At 29.7% G+C, this 20,043-nt stretch overlaps 1 protein-coding gene across 1 annotated transcript in view; it reads right to left on the reverse strand.

The window, feature by feature from the left end:
* LOC119681767 (protein doublesex) overlaps window positions 1-20,043 on the reverse strand; it is a 141,571-nt gene that overhangs the window by 14,082 nt on the left and 107,446 nt on the right. Inside the window, exon 3 of the transcript XR_005252533.1 lies at window positions 9,993-10,431. The gene's annotated coding sequence lies outside the window, so the exon portion shown is untranslated. The remainder of the gene's footprint in view (window positions 1-9,992; window positions 10,432-20,043) is intronic.

A 20,043-nucleotide genomic window follows, 5' to 3' on the forward strand; every position in this document is an offset into this window, starting at 1 on the left:
GGTTCGATTTAATTAATGAACCTAAGAAAGCAATAATAAAGTAAAAAAATAAAAATAATTCCATAATGTCGAAATGTTATTCCTAAAGAAACCCCGGGTTATATATAAATAACTGGGTCTTTTGCTGTAGTTCTAACATCCTATACGAAAATAGGGTAAAACACTACAAGAAGAAAAGGTCACTTTACTTAACTTAAGCTCGTAATTGCTAATAATAGGTTACTACTAAGCCATCGCCTACATTTTAGAGAATAACATAGAACTATTGAATAAATTCAAAGAATTTACACAATCGTACCTACTGTCTTATAAAATTCGAATACTTCACATCTGCATTTCTTTGCATTACACAATCTTTTGATAATGTCTGGTTTGATGGACTGCTTAAAAAGGTGCTGCCCTATCCAAATTATGATGTTTTAAAGAGGCAATAAGAATGAGTGCTACTTCATTGTTGAAACAAACAGGATAATGTCAAATTTGTATAAAATTTTATACAATATTTATTCAGTTCATCTGCCTAACTCCGTAGGAACATCAATTGCAATAATCGGCAAAAACGTTTAAATCAACCCAAATAACATACATTCGATAGTAACATTCTGTTTTTTCAAAAATATCTCCAGAACTGAGTGCTAAATACCTTGACATCTACCTAATCTTGCCTCTTATGTGACAGTAGAAAATTCTTATAAAAATAAGGCAGTGGGGACTTAGATTAATAAATCTGTACTGATTGCTTGGGCCCAAATCAGATTATTATACAATTGAACCAAAATGAACGCCCAACCCTCTTAGACCATTTGACTACGCTAGAACTTAAAAAACGACACCGTGCGACAAGACGTTGGTGTGTCGTGGATCTCGGTTGGTCCCATGAACGTTCTTCTTCATGAACCTACAAATCTTACTCGGGATACAACCGACAACTAATCACTTTTCATCAAGCAAACCAAGGTGTGAGTTTTTAAGAAATACAGACTTTATATAGTACCTGTTATAAATACAGGTGTTCGAAAAATATTTAAAAATAAATAAAAAATAAAAGAAAATAAAAAAAATCTAAGCATTCCCTGAACAATCTATGCATAAGTACATACATACTAATATTACTAAATTATAAATTTTTTCAATCAGTATATAAAATCTTGTTTAAGGCAATAAAAAACAAAAACAAAACACTTGCAACAAACGTAAAAGTATTAAGTCTTCAAATTTAAATAAACATACATTTTGCATAATAAGAAAACTATAAAAATGAAATATCTAATTAGACAGAGAACACTTTTATTACTAATATTATATTTTACAAAGAATCCAAACACGAAATTTTATTGCAAAACTTTTACCGACCACAAATCAGATAGTACTGCGGACACAGCCAATGGGGTTTTGTGTAGAAAATTTTTGATTTGCGGAAATTATGTGCAATTTTTATTACCACAAAGGCATGGTCTGTCACACTATTTTCAATGAATTTTTAGAAAGTGTATACTATGTATGCAATAGCAATCTCTGAGAAGGACTCTTATATGGTATTTAAATTATATATACAGTATACTTAATAAGATGAAATTTAAAGCATTGATCAAGTGAAGTTTTTTAAGTACCTCTTATTTATACAATTTAGTGGTATAAGTTATATTTATGAAACATTTAAATAAAAGTGTCTCATCACATATTTATTTATGTATATAATATTATACACTACCTCTTTGACTATAGTTTTTTTTTCCAAATTTGTGTATGATAGTCGTGTATTCCACACCTTTTCATTTTTAACAATATTGTATCAACAAGCTAACAAATTTTTCGTTACAGATACAGATTTGAATTCTTTTACGTATCAATAAAAAATCCTTAATATCATTTATCACCATAATTAAATCATACATTGAAAACGAAACAAACACGGGTCGTTCCTAACTAAATTACTAATGAATTTATATCACAAAGTATTTATTCATTCAAGCTTAAGTCATATTAACGTATATATAAAATATAAAAGTATTTAGCTTCCAGCTAACAGCAGCTAACAAATAAGAAACTTAGAGTTAAAAAAATAGAAAAAAAACTGCCTGATAACTGTAATAAAAATAGATTATAAATGATTAAACAGATTATATAAATTTCTATAGCAAACATGTATATAAACATATACTCAGTGCTAATGTATCTGTTAAGTATTCTATTCTGCGCTAATAACACAGATTAGGTTAGATTGAAGTGATAGCCTTGTGCACCAAATCACTTTTAATGTTTCTTTAGAAGTACAAGTCTGAAGCATCTAGCACACAAACAGTGTCCCTATGGCAAGATATGATTCTACCATTAAAATAGAAGGAACTAAACAGAAAAGTCTAAAAACTTAAATATGTCTCTAATTTAAATGAATGATAGCTCTCTAACAGGTTAGTTAAATATTGTCAGGGCTACAAAGATATTAATTTTTTTGCTAACAAATGATGACTACTGACACTTGCAATTGAGTGCAATTTCCTTCTTAAGCCTGACAAAATTTATCAGAACCTACAAGTGTAACTGAAAACAGTCTCAAAAAAGTCATAACTTACAAACTTACTTTATTTTGAAATTGAAATATCCTTTACATGGAATTTAACTAACTGAGTTTAATCTGCTAGAAAGCATAATTCCTTTTGTTAAACATAAAAATTTTATATAATAATAAATTCTTGAACATACCTAAGATTAACACTCAATAATTGAGTACCATTAATATAAATATAATGAAAAAAGTTGATATAAATATATCACATCACTTATTGTAATCAAATATACATACATTAAAATCATTTACATTCAAAGAAATTAACCTTACCTGTATAAAAATTCGATATAAAAATTTCTTAAACACGTATATGTTTTAATTTTAATATAAATCATAAAATTATAAATCTTAGTTGCTACAGCCCGCAAATTACTTAAGTATGCAATGACAATAATGAAGTTATGTCATATTAAATCACTTAATATATCAATAACTACATTTCCCATATACTATTTCAGGTGTTTATGTTTCCTTGTCAATTTAAATAAAGCCAAATCGAAAGGAATTCTATGGAAAATATGTTACATATAATATATTACATATAAGAGGGGTGCTTGTTAAGTATGTAATAACTGCGCTTAATAAGTTTGAAAGTATTTGTGAAATTTTCTTAATCTGATTTATTCGACATGGCTCTATGTGACCCTATTTGTTCTGAAAGTTTAAATTACCATTATCTTGTCTTAAGCATCACTTATAATATCCTAAAAGCCGCCAGCAATAACAAGAACTCGGGCATTCCTTGATCGCCAATGGAATATGTAGTTCAGATACGTCGACTATACTAAACATATTTGTTGATTGTTTTTTATTATAACGATAAGCATAACGAAAGGATAATTAAAATACCTGGTCAAGGAAACATATATAACATTGTCTGAAAGTGAAATGTGGTAAAAACAGAGGCAAGAAACGTGAACACTAATGGATCCAACGATATTAACAACGATCGAATTGAACTGAACAATTTTTTTTCACGTCGGCAACATTACAGTCAAAGACAGTGGTACAAAATCTAAAATAAAACCTAGATTGTCAAAAGTCATAAGAACCTTTGTAAACCACAAAAATATATGGTGCTCTACACATTTATGCTGCTGAGTTTCTTAGGCTTTCTAAGGGATATTAGAGCATCTTTACAATATCCATTCATGGTGCTCTATGCATTTATGTTGCTGGGTTTCTTAGGTTTTCTAAGGAATCTTAGAGCATATTTACAATATCCATCCATTCATGGACTGTATTTATACTACATTTATATACATATATTCATTATTAATATGGTTCATTAATACGATAAAAAATAAGGCGTAACTATTCGTAAATTACAGGCACTAGTTAGCAGATATACCTAGGCTGTCTTTTAAGTCTTGCGGCTAGACTAAAAAAAAATAATTTGGTTGATTTAAGCAGATTTTAATTAAATCTCAGGTTAAAATATTCATATTCGATGCATCATGTTGGTTTACTCAAACCACGTTAATTTTTATATATTTAACCACATGTGATATGAGTCTATTTTTTTGAGTGTAGGCAACATTAAGTCTTGTCAGATGAATTTTGACATTTCTAGATATAAATGTCTTTCTAGATCGATTATAAATTGTGTATCAGCAAAAAAATGAAATTAAATAATGAACATTGTCATACGATAATGTTTTGTAATTTTTGATCCGGATTAACCAGTCTAAATAATGCACCGATCAATTTTACATACACATTAAGCTGTCGGAAAGTTTGGTTCGTGTTGGATTTTCTATAATTTGACAAATGGTTAAAAGAATGCACATATTGGTTGGTGCAAGGAAATTGTGAAAAATTCCGTCGAGGTAAAAAATACGGTGATGAATCATGGATCATGGAATCATGGATAAGCACTAAACAAAACATCAATCCATGGCTTGGGCATTCTAAAGTGAAAACAACCCGATAAAAGTTGTCTGCGGACGGAGCAAATCCAAGCAGAGGGTCGCTTTTTTTTCAGAAAAACCAGTCATGTCGCAACTGTACCATTTTAATACAGTGGAACAGTCAATTCTGAGAGGAGTTATAGGATATAATATTTGTATATTTTAAATGAGAGTGTTGAATTTCTAAATAATTGTAATGAACAAATAAAATAACGAATGCAGGTAAAAATATAATTTTATCGATTCTATTAAATGTAATCATTCTCATTATGAATTCAGAAAGTTAAATAAAACTAAACTATAATAATAAAAAGTGGTTTATCGCAGTGTAAATTTTTAAACAAAATGTATTAAACAATCTACTAAGATTATCAAGAAAAATTTTATTATGTTCATACAGCCAAATCCGCTTACAAAAATTAAAAATAATCTCTTCAGAAAGGTAACAATTTTAAAAAATAACAGTTTTTATGGGGATAAAGGTTTACGTGAAGGAATGGCTTACTTTTATGGACATGCCATATTTGTTGGGACCGAAGTGAAATACTAGCGTTGGCGTTTAAAAGGACACTAAACAAGGATTGTATACCATAAAAATGATTTTTATTGATGCACAAATGATGCGAAAGCCGGACAGACAATAAGTTGAACTCCCGAAGACGAGTAATTTTGAACAAATTGCTGCCGCTTGATGAAAGGCTGCTTTCAATCGTTTAATCTCAGAATGAGGAAGTTGAAATTTTTAACAAGCTTAAAAGCCTTCACGTTAAGATACGAGTATAGCGTAACGCGTGTATAATTCTTGAAGTTTTCCAAAAGAGCTGTCTCGGCTCTTCGTCGTTTGCAACATCAGTAACAATTGCGGCATTAACTTTACGACTTTAATAGTATTAGGAGCAGCAGCTGCTGTTGCACCTTTCAGACTTTAACTCTTAATTTCTAAACGTAAATTTTATAGGTTTTTGGTACTTTAATTTTGTGCTCAATATAATTATGTTTTTCCTTTAAACAGAAAATATCAGCAAAATTGCTGGGACACTGAAAAAGTACATGTATGTTATAGAAATTTATGATCTATAAAAAATACGTAAAACATTTTGTTTAACAAATTGTCTTAAGTATATAAATGAAACTACATATTTTAAAATTGCTACACAAAATACATTACACTTTAAATGATCTTAAGAATTATATGTTATATGCAATGTACTTATAACTGCATTTCTGCGAAATATTTTAAATGGACGGTTTAGTGAGGAAGTGAACAAATTTATCTGTTTTACAACTTGCCTAGAAAATTACAATTCAAACATCCTCATACACATTGTCTTCCAGTCACGTTTTTGAACTACACCGGTGCTAGTTGATATCAGTTTTGCATTAGAAATATCCGTAACTATTCTCCATTGAAATTTCTATACTTCTAAAAATTTTACAATTTCTATTTTTAGAGACTTATCGATTTTACTATTTCTTTTTCATCTTAAAGTTTTTTTACTTATATTTCAATCGGTCCCATTGTTTAAACAACGTAGCTTGCTTTCAAAAATAACAAATTTTTAATTTTATTTTTGCCATCTACAAAATCTTAGAGCCATAACTAGCTATATACCTTAATACTGTCTTGATTTCGATTACTCGTAGCTCGTTTTCTTTCGATAGTTATCTTGATGGTGGCTGATTGCTTTAGTGACGACAGAGCCCTAAATTCTGTCCAGGTTGCGCATAAGCGTCGTGTTGTTTGCTCAAACCCAATCTGAACAATAGATTTTTTTTTTTAGTTCATCAGCTCAAGTCAGTTGGAATTACCTTATTTTCGAGATGGTGTTGCCCTCCTGTTGCATATTACAAGGGACATATTCTAACCCATTCGAATGGATAAGATAATTAGAATAGGTAAGAATTAGATAAACGGTGAGACGAAAAGGGAATGTTTGCAATAAGAAGTGAATAAGAGATAGATGAGATTAAATTAAAACTAGCCTAGGTCAAAGTGAAGAAATCTTGACACTTCAATGGATCGCAGCGAAAGATCAATAGATTCAAATTAGTTCATTAGACGTGAGAACAAAAAGTACGACATTGTAAAGCTTCGAAATTGACAAATTTACGCATTAGAAGTATGTGTTTACCACATGATTATACCCAGATCTAAATTGGGATACGATAGCGTTTGCTCCACATGGAAGACGTCGTCGTAGACTCGAAGAGAATACAACATCTGTGTTTAGGGCTATTAGTTTACGTTTGTATTCAACGTTACCTATGTTGGCTCAATACAATGAGCGTTGACGTAGATATTGCTTAAATAGAAAATAATTCAGTACGTATAGAGGCTCAATATTATTTTAAATATAAATAATAAAATCAAAATATTTTTATTAAGATAAATGCAATATGAAATAAGTTTTTTTTTATTGTTACAATTTTCAATTTTTAATGTTTGATTTTTAATTTTTCGACTTAACGTCAAATTCGAAACAATTAATCATTAATTAATTCGTGAATAAAATGATATTAAATGGCAGGGTATATAAAATAGACCAATATAAAAATCAATATAAAATTGAAAATAGCTTTTCTATATTTACTACAAGTTCCAGAAAAGACCAGATTACTCTGTTGGCTTTTTTCTCTGGTGAGAAAAATTTTCAGTAAAACAATTTACAAAGAAATAAATCGATCGAGATCATTCAATATAGACGTCATACCAACATTTAGCCCAAAGGGGTCCCCAGAAGAGACCATTCTTCTGAAATAACAAAACACAAATAGTCTTGAATCGGGAACACACTTCGACGACTCGCAAATAATATAGCAATGCAAGAGTGCTATGAAATTCACAAGCAAGAATATGGCGAAGAACAATTGAGAAAGAATTAGAAGATTCCGGATTTACTTAAAATAATAGTTTCACAAGAGCAGATTCTAAACGCCTTGTGGCGTATTCTGGAACATGGAGGCCATATGCTCCATAAGAAATTCAGAAAATTAGTAGTAGTAATAGTATCATATAGAAATATAAGTAAAGTGGTCTAGCCATGACTACTTTACTTACATGGGTAGATCATGTTACCATGATGTCAAGTTTGGTATAAATTAGAAAGTATTCCATGGCAATATATTTGCAGTGAGTTGCTAATAGATTATGTTGAAAATTTATGCCCTAATTACCTTTCTGTTCTTGAATACGGCACTGTTTTAAAATTAATAACTGATACTAAAGCTCTTTTCTTTAGTATCTTTAGTATGTTCTAATTTTTAAGAAACAAAAAGGAAAAAATTGTTTAATTAAAGAATGAAAAACATGTTTATGTACCTAGTTACACTATATTTCTCAGCTAACACAACTGTATATATAAATTTTGTTAAAAGCATCAGTATCTTATGTAAGTATGAACTTTTTAATTTTAGGATTTCCTTGTTCCTTGTTTCTTGTAAACTTTCATTATAAAATCAATTAACTTAAAATAGAATATAAAACGGGAAATGTATAAAATTCATTATAAAAAGTCATTCAATAAAATTTCTCAATATCTGGAAACCGGAATAAATTAAAACCCAACAAGGATGCATCTGATAATAGTGCGCAACTAAATATTTAACACTCAACACAAAATAAATTTTAATTAAAAATACTCAAAACAAAGGAGAAATGAAATGCGTAAATAAATACGAATTGAAATATTAAACGTAAAAAATAAGAGAAATTGCATTACAAAAAATAAAACAATGAGGATATGTAACAAAATAAAAAAGATAAAAGATACAAGCGAAAACAAAAAAAAACGAAACAATGACGAATTTGTCAATGTTGCTGGCTTTAGTCATTTTTAGTAGGACTGAGGAAAATAGCGGAAAACCATTGCATACTTTTCAGCATGCTGAAGTTGAATGCATATCCGCTTCCGTTTCCGTTTCTGTTGTTGAGCCAAAAGGAAGAAGGAAGAGTTTAAGTGTAAATGAGAATAGAGGAACAAAAGCAACAATAAAAACAACAACAGCAACTTAAATAGTAATCATAAAACTATGCACAAAATTGATTTGATTAAAAGCGCTGTGCCTGCATGGAATGTAAAATGAGCTCAGTTTGCATGGGAAAAAGGACGATTTCCAGAGAAATTCTATATAAGAAGAATTTAAAACCAGACAATACCAACACAAATAGAACGAATGCATACCAACACAACATCACCAAATGAAGCCAGAGCACTAAAAATAAGAATAAGAAATGCTAGGAAAAGTATTTCATGATAAAGGAAATGAGCGTGTGAAAATTTTCTTCGTTCAAATTGTTCCAAATTTGATTAAATTACTTAACTTGGTTTTCAGTTTCCTATAGAAGTTGCTTATGGAGTGCATGGTATATAAAGTAATAAGACTCAACACAAAAATATAATATATAATTAAAAATATTATATATATTACAGCAAAATTGTTTTTATTTTTGTAATGTAAATGCAGGCAAACAACAGATGTTTAACTATTTATTTAATTACTTAAACGTATTAGTTAGCTTTAGCTATACTAAAACTTAAATACAAAGAATTATTGATAAATTATTTTAAAATGATTTTACTTAAGACTGCGCATTCCCCATATCCCTCACTGCAGAAGTTGTGGAAATACGCAGCAGAGTGCATTTTGAATGCCAAACTTAGAGATTTTATTTCTGCGAGTTGGATCACAATTTTTTGAATAGCCTTAGAAACAGCTCATCAAGTTTCCAATATCACCGTTACTGAATTGCAAACATTTCGACAATATAATTATATTGCTTCACATACTCATTGCTACTCACTGAAGAGAGTAAAAGAGAGATAGTTCACTTTAAGAGGATTAAAAGGATTACATAAAAAAAGTGGAAAGCGGATATTCATATCTATACTAAAGTCACAAAAATATATCTCCCAAAAACTTTAAGATAAATAATGTGTTCTGGAAAACTGTCTGAACATTTTTCAAACAATTAATTCTCAAAGTCATTAAAAAATAAATTGTCTTCATTTGAAATGTTGAATACATTCAAGTTTAAAAACATTACTTAATAAAATAAAAACAGATGTATATATACGTTATATAAAGGTTTTTGATAGAAAATATCTATTTGGGTGAAGTTATTCGATACGACGTTTATCGTTTTTTGGAGTGGAGAATAATTTTCTGTATGTATGTTATTTACCATATTTATTTACTTAGAAAATATTTTGAATTTAAGTTTACACATATACTTTTGGCATTATCTGTCAAAGATCATTTAATTTTTAAGAGGATTTTTTATTAATTCGTAAAATAAAAATGGTCACTAAATAATTACAATTAATTTTTAAGTACACGGGTGTTAAAGGCAGTTGTAGAATCAAATTCCTTATTTATTAAACCTCAACGTATAAAATAAGTTTTTAAAATAAGTTTAATAAACCTTAATGCCTTGATAATAAAATATTATATTTTATACACACATGTTTTTTAATTATAAGGACATAAATATATATTAATAACTTATAACTTACTTGAAATATTGTGCAGCTGCTTCTCTGTTAACTGCAGCAATATATTCTTATTGCTATATAGTAGCAGCTGCTGCTATACTCAGTGCAGTTGTTCCGGGTATTGGAGTGTTTGATCTTACTGCTGGTTGTCAACCCGAAGAACTAGTAGGCCTTGGTGATCTTGATGATATCACTGGACTAAGTGGAGCAGGAGTTGATGGCTTAGTTTCAGTAGCTGCCAAACGTGGATTCATAGGAAATGGAATAATTCTATTATTAGCGTATGAACATAAATCTGGATAAAGATGAAAATAGCTTCCATTAGCGGTTGCATAAAATTGATGTGAATAGAACGGTCTCTGTGCTATAGCCCACATATTTTGATTTAGTACTGGATATCGGTCATTGCCAATGCATAAATTGTCTATTAAATTTTTGTAGTCTTTAGTATCTCGTATACCTATAATATAATACATAACATAAATATATACAGATACAAACATTTGAATGATATGAGTAAAATTTATTGTAGTGAGTAATATTATTGATGAATAATTGAAATTAAAATTAAAATACCTATTAGTGAATATAAATATTCAAAAAAATGTATATATTTATTCTCATTTTGAATAAGTTTAATAACAATAATAATAATTATAAATTGTTTGTATTCAATTATTCTTTACTTTTGTTTTAATTAATTTTTTTAGTTTCTTGATTAGTTTTCTTCTTTATTATACTAAAACTTCTCTGCTGACAATGTGTATCCAAGTATCGTTTTTTTCTTACTTACCATAAAACTTGATGTTATTAATCGTGAATATATATATACGTACAATCTTAATATTGATGTGTTTATTAATTCTAAACGATATGTCCAGCTTCACAGTAAAGTAGATCGAATCAAAATGTTACTAAGAGTTTTTCAACATCCTTTTAATGCTGTCATCTGTGAATCAAAAGAAAGAACTCATAGTCGGTAATGACCGACTATAGTATATTTCTTAAGGCCTTATTATTATAATAGGCATTTGTATGAATATCTGGTATTTCTATATATTTTCCAGATGTTATGTAAATAAAACTGCAATCAGTATTTCCGTTTATATAAAATTTAGCAGAGACATATCCCATTTTAGTAGGCTATGTGCACATATAATATTTCATATCCAATTGCCTAAATGTGTATATGCTAACATCAAGTTATCATACAGATACTTTAAGTTTGATCTGACAATATGTTTAGATTATATTTGCACACTTTTCTTTTGATTTACTGTTTTACACTTACAAATGATGAGTGACCAGCATGCCCAAGTAAGGCAATAACTCCGGATGTAGTGAATAAAATCCATGATCTTGTGATGGAAGACCGTCGAATAAAGGTGCGCAGAATTGCTGATGTTTTGTAGTAACAAATTATTTTGCTATAACAAAATAGATTGTTAGTTCCAAAACTAACAAAATTTATAATTCTTATTGCCTGGTATTAAAATAAATAAATGCTGAACCTTTTCATCCTTGCATAATAAATTGAATTTTTTTTTTGGTTTAAAATTTGATAGTTAAAGTGAAAATTAATCTACGGGGAGGATATATTTTATTGAAGAGTGAAGTTCTTATCGTTTATTAGTTTATTTTTTCAATTCTGTTTTTATGATCGTTGAAAAAACTTGCAATTTTGCTTAATTTTAATGCATAGCAAACAAAACGCATAAAAACTTTGAGTTTCTACATTACAGTGCACACTGAGTTATGCAGCCGTAGTAAAATGTTAAACCTCTTGACTCCTGGCAAATAAAAAGTCGTAAAATCTTTTTGAAAATGCATTGTATAAGTTTTTCATATAAAAGGAAAAACAACTATATAGAGAAATGAAACTACAGCGCAGAGCCACTACCCGAAGTGGAACTTTTTTATTTCTCTAAAAATTTTCTAATTCCTCTCTGATGGCGTCATAAATTTTCGTATGATTTCACTCTAATTGTAAATGCAAAGTACAACCTTTAGTTTAAAAAAATTAAAAGCTAAAAATCATTATTACTTTGCTATTTTTCTTCTATTTTAATCTTAGTTTTTCAACGAAAGCATCTGCAGAATATCAAAGTTTAGCAAAGTGATGAATTTTACGAGTTTATATGAATTTACGATGCTTAACAACTTTTTAAAGGCGTTAAACCTTTTTTACTTTTTATTTGTGTTTTTAATTTTTTAAATTTTTTTTGTTTTTTTTTTTGTTTTTTTTTTTGTTTTTTATGAAACAAAAATAGTATTAAACGGAAATCATAAAAAATGTTATACGTGCCTTATGGGAAGTGCCTTGGGATAGATATCAATGTATCTGCAGACTGCACAATTATTTCACACTTGATTGCTACACATGGCCATTTGTCAACTAAACTATAAAAATAATTTGACCACATTTAGGGTCCAAGTAGACATTTAACACTTTAATAAGAAGAAAATAATGATAACAATGAAAAAAGTTGAACCAACATTGCAAGTCCTTGTAAATACTTTGATACAACACTCATACGTCATGTTATTTTATTATTTCAGATAAATAAGAAATAAATTTTATACCCACGAATTTTATTCACATTGATATAGCTAAAAACTTATTTTTAATAATATAAAATTAGTTAAATAAAGTATATTAAGACGATTAAAAAATTAAAATTTAAGTTTAAAGCTATATAAATATTAATTGAAATGTTTCAAACGAAAGGAAAAAGTACTCTATATAAGAGTTTCTTAACCAAAGACATACTGAAAACCGAAATATATTCAATATGCTTTGCAAGGCTGGTCAAATAATTAATGCAAGGGCGGGTACCAACATCTTTCCAAAAAACTACATAATATCGTTAAAGTGATGGTAAAAGTGGACCGGTGATATTAATGACTCAGACCGGTAAAGGTCTGCAGACAGGTCTTACACATATTTAAACTTAATTTTAGCATGAAATTATATAACAAAATATTTAAGAAATTGTAAGAACGTAAAAATGTATTTCTATTTTGTTAGAAATAATCCTTATTAATTAATTGAGCAATCTGTTTTAATAAAATACTGTCCTTAAGAAACTTTTGCAAATATGTTAATGTATCTGACAATCTTATAAAATAAATAAAATAAAAATTAATAAATAATTTCTTATGTTCTAACTAGATTTATTTATAAATATAAATTATTAAGCAAAATGAACTATAAACGATTAGAAAAGTTAATGAAACTATTTCCTAAATAATATATTTAATTACTAATTTTTTCATATTTTGTTTTTTTTTTTTTGTAAATAATTAACAATAATCTCACATATCCTACATATAATCATACATAATAACAAATTAATATTAACTTTTTTAAAATAACAAATATATTTTAAAAAACTACAAGCAGCAGGTTCTAAAGATAAATGTATTCTATCATACTATCACTATTTTTCTTGGTTTCTGTTGTATATAACTTAAAAGTTTTAGTAATAATTTCAACTGTAATAATTAAATTCATATAATTTATTTATCTTATTTATTGATGACCTGGGTTAAGTTAGGCTACTGTGACAGTCGGTTTAATTGAACAACTCATTTGGTTTCTATGTTCCATTGTAATACTACAACTTAATACGGGTACTAACCGTTAGATAATTATAAAGCCATTTTAAGGTACTAATAAAGTACAGGATATTTTTATTCTAAGCTTCTGCAAATTGTGAGCTATTATGAACTCTTGATTATCCTTAGAAACTTTTTTCCTTGTGACCAAAGCTGGGCAGCCTCTGTTTTTTCCTTTTCTTTATTTCACAATTTTTACAGTATTCATAAGAGGGCAGTGTCAGTCTAAGAGCATATCTATCAGTAGCCGGTTATACAACTACGATATTAGATATGTCATACTTTGATAGGCTCCGTAAGACGCTTGATTTTTTCTTATAACAGAATACAGAATTAACCCGAATACCAGATGAATTTTTTTATTACAGCAGTACAAATTTCATCTCTGAATTGACTCTTTTCTGCAATAATAATAATACTAAACAAATGGCAAAAGATATTCTAAGATCACTTTTGTAGAAGCATAAAGCTAATGCTTCTGAAACTATTTCAGTCGTATCCTGAATCTGGCATTACATAGATATTGCTGACATAGAGCTACAAGACAGTCGTGATTAATCCTAAACGTACAATCTTTACCATTACCATCGAGATTATTGCTTGGATGGCTACTTGAAAATTTGAGTATTTACTAATCATAGTTTTTTATACCACATTTTTACTTGACTAAATGGGCTTCGTCTAATTTTTTATACTACATTTTTACTTAAGTAAATAGGCTTCTTCCTTGATAAACACTGCAGTGATCAGTATAGTCAGTTGCAAACCAAAACTCTTCCAGAAAACTTTAAAGACAACTCTGTCTTTGAGTTTAATTCATTAACATATCCGCTTGATAAGCACTAAAGTGGATAGGTAACCGGACACACCATTTCAATCGTAAGTCCATAGAAAAGACTCCAAAATGAACTTCAATACATATAGCCTATACATATTAATAGAAGTTCACTTCACTTATTCTCCACAGCATAAGAGTATTCGATTTACTTCTCGGCGTATTTCTTGTCTAGAACTGCCTAACGAAGTTGGGCCTGAAAGTGAAGTGATTGCCTTTTTAAATATAGGAAAACTAGTATTCAGAGTAATAAAGGGGCTCGGTTGTCGAACATACTAATGCGTTTTAATCTAAGCGTTGATGCAAAATAATTGGATGAACACAGTTTTTTTGCATTTCATTGTTTAGAGTGGATCTAATTTGTAAGCATAAAAGTTACTTTAACAAATATTTCTACGAAAAAACAAAAAGCTAAGAAAAATTAAAAAATTTTACAAAAAAGTCATAAATCTTATCACTCACACTGTTCTGTAATAAAAACTAGCCATTAAGTGGTTACAATAATCCGCAATGAAGAGCAATTCGATAGGTCTTGTGAGCCGTTTGAAAAATGCAATAATTTTCACACTAGCAAAAGTTTCGAAGCAGTAAATAATATAAAACAGATGCAAGTATGTTACGCATCATCCTACCTTGTTTTCTACTCATATCTGTGATGAAAATCAAGGTGGCCAACAGCAGACTTAGACACAACGATGAAATAGCTATGAAGAAAGCTTTTGTTCAGCATAAATTTTAATAATCATAGACTTGGCGGTAGAGTTTTGATATGACGAATAACACATGTATATGCAGAATGAAGGTTACGCCCAACATAGATGAAAGATCTTAGCACATAATAAAAACTAAAAAGAAGTGGGTCTTCTTAATTATAAAAGTTGTGGTTCCAGTTGCAGCAGAAACCGTGACAAATTTTTTATTAATTATTTTTAACATAGTGCAATTTATGATAACATTTACAACACATAATTAATTTATAACTATTGTATTCATATTAATGATTCATATTTGAAAGTAATACATATAATCAATATATCATAAACAATAACAGACTTATTTTTTTATATTTCAACTATCCGCGTGATAAGTATCGTTACGTTCGTTTATTCAGTTGCTAATACGAAATCAATTGAAGATAATGCCTCGTGATTTATATACCAAACAAGTGCAAAATTGATTAAAAGAGGTATGGTTGTTTATTTATACTTTTGCATCAATTTGGCTGAAGAGTTTAATTTCTTTACTCGAAACACATTACTATATAAATCCCGAAAAGCATGTATGATAATAGAACTTGCAAGGACAGTCGTCGACTTTTGAGATTCTAAATTATCTTAGATTTCTACAGCCTAAAGATATTATATATATATTTTATAAAGAAATTCTACAAATTTAATTCAATAATATATTACACATATACATAAGTGATCAATTTATTAGAAGTTGGAATAGATATTCAAATATGTAAGATCTAGAGATACCTATAGTAAAAATGATTTAGTTTGGAACATTTTTCGAGGAGCAAACAAAAAATGAGTTAATGGGTTATGAGCAACAGCACGGAACGGAATTAATTAGAGATATTCGTTAATCGTTAATCAAATTTGTGTATTACTATTTTTATAATAATTTTAGATTTTAAGTGCCCATGTCTTTAAAAACAATGGATTTTCAAATTTCAATAGTGCTGGAAACAGTCCAACTTCTGTAGTCATAAATATTTTTAGGTATAATATGTCAAAAGAGTATATATATGAGGGCTGTCATTTTTATATAACTATACAATAGATCCGTAATGCAAATATTCTTGACCTGAATATGTTAAAATCGTAGATTTCTTAGCAAGGCATTAAAAGCGTATTCAAGAACTGTTATGTATAGATTTATCAAATAAGAACCTAATTGCTTTATTTAAAATATAATAGATATGCTTTTATGTATAATGAATATACTATATATCAAAATTAAGAAGCGAAACGTTTTAATCTTTGCAAGGACACACCAAGTTCGAAACCCCTAGCGTGCGTTTAAATTAAATAAACAAATTTGAAGAATTTTCATTAAATATTCATTAAAAGAGTAAATTGGATATAAAAAAGAAAAAAGAGGGACGAACGTGTATTTACTTTGGTAAGCACGCGGTACAGAAGAACATTGCGTACACGGCATGGAATGTACTAACAAATTGCTATTATTACACATAAACACGGGTGTAAAAAGACTAAAAATAGTTAAAGACTTTATTTAAATAACTTTAGTTTTTTGTTGTCATTACATCGTATGTAGCCTTTGATTTATCACAATGTTCGTAACGCCCTATACGAGGTGTTTGAGATGGCGTAAAGTGTGCAGAGTTTTCATTTCCTCCACAAGATAATTGGATACACCGATGTGCGTCTCATTATTAGTCTATTTGTCGATAAACTAGTCACTGAGTTTTGAGGTAATCGAATGACATTATTAAATACGTGTTTATGTGAATCCAAGTAAATCGAAGCGAAAAAATTATTTGTAATTAGTGAACTGCATCATTAGGCACTACACAAAATAATTATCGAAATAATATAAAAAATATTTCTATATTTTGACTTTTTTTTATGTAAGAACATTTCATAATAAGAACCGAACTATACATTGTGACCGAAAAGTTTCCGGAAATTTTAAATAAAACGCAAAATTCTTAATCTTCATCAATATTTATTTTATCTCCTTCAAAATATGCTCCATTAGAAGCGATACACAAATGCCAACGTTTCTTCCAATCATCAAAACATTTTTTATAGGCGCTTTCCGGTATGGCTTTGAGTTTCCTCTGCGAATTCTGTTTTACGTCTTCTATGGATTCAAAACGCGTTCCTCTGAGTGGTAATTTGAGTTTGGGAAACAGGAAAAAGTCACACGGTGCAAGATCAGGTGAATACGGGGGCTGTTCGATGGTATTTATTGAATGTTTGGCCTTAAAATCGTTGATAATGTTGGCTCGGTGCGAGGGAGCATTATCGTCATGAAAAATCCATGAATTATCCTTCCACAATTGAGGCCGTTTACGGCGGATATTTTCACGCAAACGTCTTAAAACAGTCAAATAATAGGCTTTATTGACTGTTTGTCCTTCAGGGACGAATTCATGATGCACCACACCACGAATATCGAAGAAAACAATCAGCATTGCCTTGATTTTCGAGCGACTTTGGCGTGGTTTTTTCGGTTTCGGCTCGTCTTTTCCTCTCCATTCCGATGATTGTTGGCTTGTTTGCATGTCGTACTCGTAGACCCATGTCTCGTCACCCGTTATGATGCGTTCCATGAAAGTTGGATCGGAATTGGCACGATCAAGCATGTCTAACGAGACCTGTCCACGATGGTGTTTTTGGAACAAATTGAGGTGAATCGGAAAAAGCCGAGCGTTGACACGTCGCATACACAAATTGTCCACCAAAATCAAACGAGCCATCTCACGACCGATGCCTAGCTCTCGTGCTATCTCTCTAACACTCACATGAGGATTTTTGAACACGATTTCCTTTGCCTTTTCAATGTTTTCGTCGGTGGTAGAGGTCGAAGGTCGTCCAGAACGCGGCATGTCTTCGACGGTCGTACGACAGTCCTGAAAGGCTTTGTACCACTCATAAACTTGAGTTTTCGATAAAACTGATTCCCCATAAGCCTTTTGTAGCATTCGCAACGATTCTGCACACGAAAATTCGTTCGAAACACAAAATTTGATGCAAACTCTTTGATCAATATTTTTTTCCATTGTTTTTTTCGCAAGCACTACTGAGGTGAACTGGTTTATCAACAGCTGCCGTAAACGAATCTGTCTGACAGATGCGCTCAATTTTTGCATAGTAATTAGGGACAGTGCTGCCAAACTACATAAACTTAAAATATCGAAAAATATACAGCGCGCGAATTTTAAATGAGAATTTCCGAAAACTTTTCGGTCACAATGTATATTAATTTAATCAGACTTTTAATATTTTTAATATTTGAACCTAAAACTTATATGAATAATATATACTTTATATTGTATTTACAACGAAGTCAAAATTTGTTCTGAGTCTATTTTAAATTGTGTGGGATACTTAAATATTCATCTTTTGATTCCATTAATATGTTAGTAAGATATATCTATGATTAAGATTTTAATCATATTTTTATTTCAATATATTGTTTGCACAACTTAGAAAAACATCCAAAATAAATGGGTCTTGTGGTAAATGAAGACAAAACAAAGTACTTTCTGTCAACAATTATATTTCCTGATTGTCTTAGGACTCATGTTACTTGCCAACGGATATTACTTTGGTCTAAAGAGGCAATTGAGAAATAAATCCATCCCTCGACAAATAAAAATCACGCTTTACAAGTATCTTATTTGCTTGTCCTGTTGTATGGTGCAGAAGCTTGGACAATTACCAACAGTTATGAGAAGGTGTTAGGAGTAAATTCATAAAAAAAAAATTCATAAAAAGATCTATAGCGTTAGCAACGAGTATCGAATTAGATAGAGCAATGAGCTGTACGAGCTCTACCACGATATTAACAGAGTTAAGCGTATAAAAATTCAGCGGCTTCACTGGCTTGGTTATTTCGGAAGAGGACGTCCGCATCTTCGATAGAAGAACGAGGTGACCAACGATTAGGGCACCCGGTACTACCAACTGGCGATCGACATTGGCAAGACACTGATCGGGCTGACTGGCGGAAGGTACTCAACGCGGCCAAGGATAAATCATGTTTATAATAGCCAACTAAATAAGTGATTAAGTATATCACACTTAGATATATAACAGAATACTACAGAATCATTTTGATGTAATTCTTTATAAATTTAATAAAATTTTGTCGGTACACAGCCGACAATAATTCAATGAGAACTTGATGAATGTTTGTTTTCCAAAACTCAAACAATCGTTTATGTATCCTATTAAAAACCACTTATCAATATTTCGTGAAATACTTACACAAGAAAGGTCCTATGGAAACTATATATTTTTCGAATGTATATCTTAGGTTTCATGTCTAAAATAATGACAATGTGGGTATAACAATCTAAATTGAAAGTTTACGCCTCATCTTGTCAGTCTGAAAACACTACCAGTACGATAAACTCTAGACGAAATGTTACACAATAAAGTGATTTTTTGTGCATGTAATGGTCTCGATAATTTCTTGTAAATTATCACAGTTTCACATACGAAATTTTGTTTGTAAACATATCCATCACTGAAAGTGACATATTACTAAAGAAACTTCGAGGTGAAAAATCGTCATCTAAACGATGGTGTTAAATTATTGAAAGTATGTTCTACATACTGCACGACCTTCCTGCTTACGTTTTTGTAATAATTGAATTTTATACGGATGAAGATGTTATTCCAAATGCATACTACGTCATAATCGTAATGTAGACCCATATGGTATGAGTCCCATGTAATGAATATGTAGGGATATTTATGTATACCATCTTCATTAATTGCTGTAATGCTTATTACTGATGAAATCTTACTCTTAGTACATTAAACACAGATCTAGTTTTTTAAACATTCTTTAATCTATCGCTGTACGATTACATTGACCAATATTCTCCAAATTTTCAACTCAGAATTATAATTT

Source organism: Teleopsis dalmanni, chromosome 2 (assembly GCF_002237135.1).
Source record: "Teleopsis dalmanni isolate 2A chromosome 2, ASM223713v2, whole genome shotgun sequence".
Lineage (NCBI taxonomy): Eukaryota > Metazoa > Arthropoda > Insecta > Diptera > Diopsidae > Teleopsis > Teleopsis dalmanni.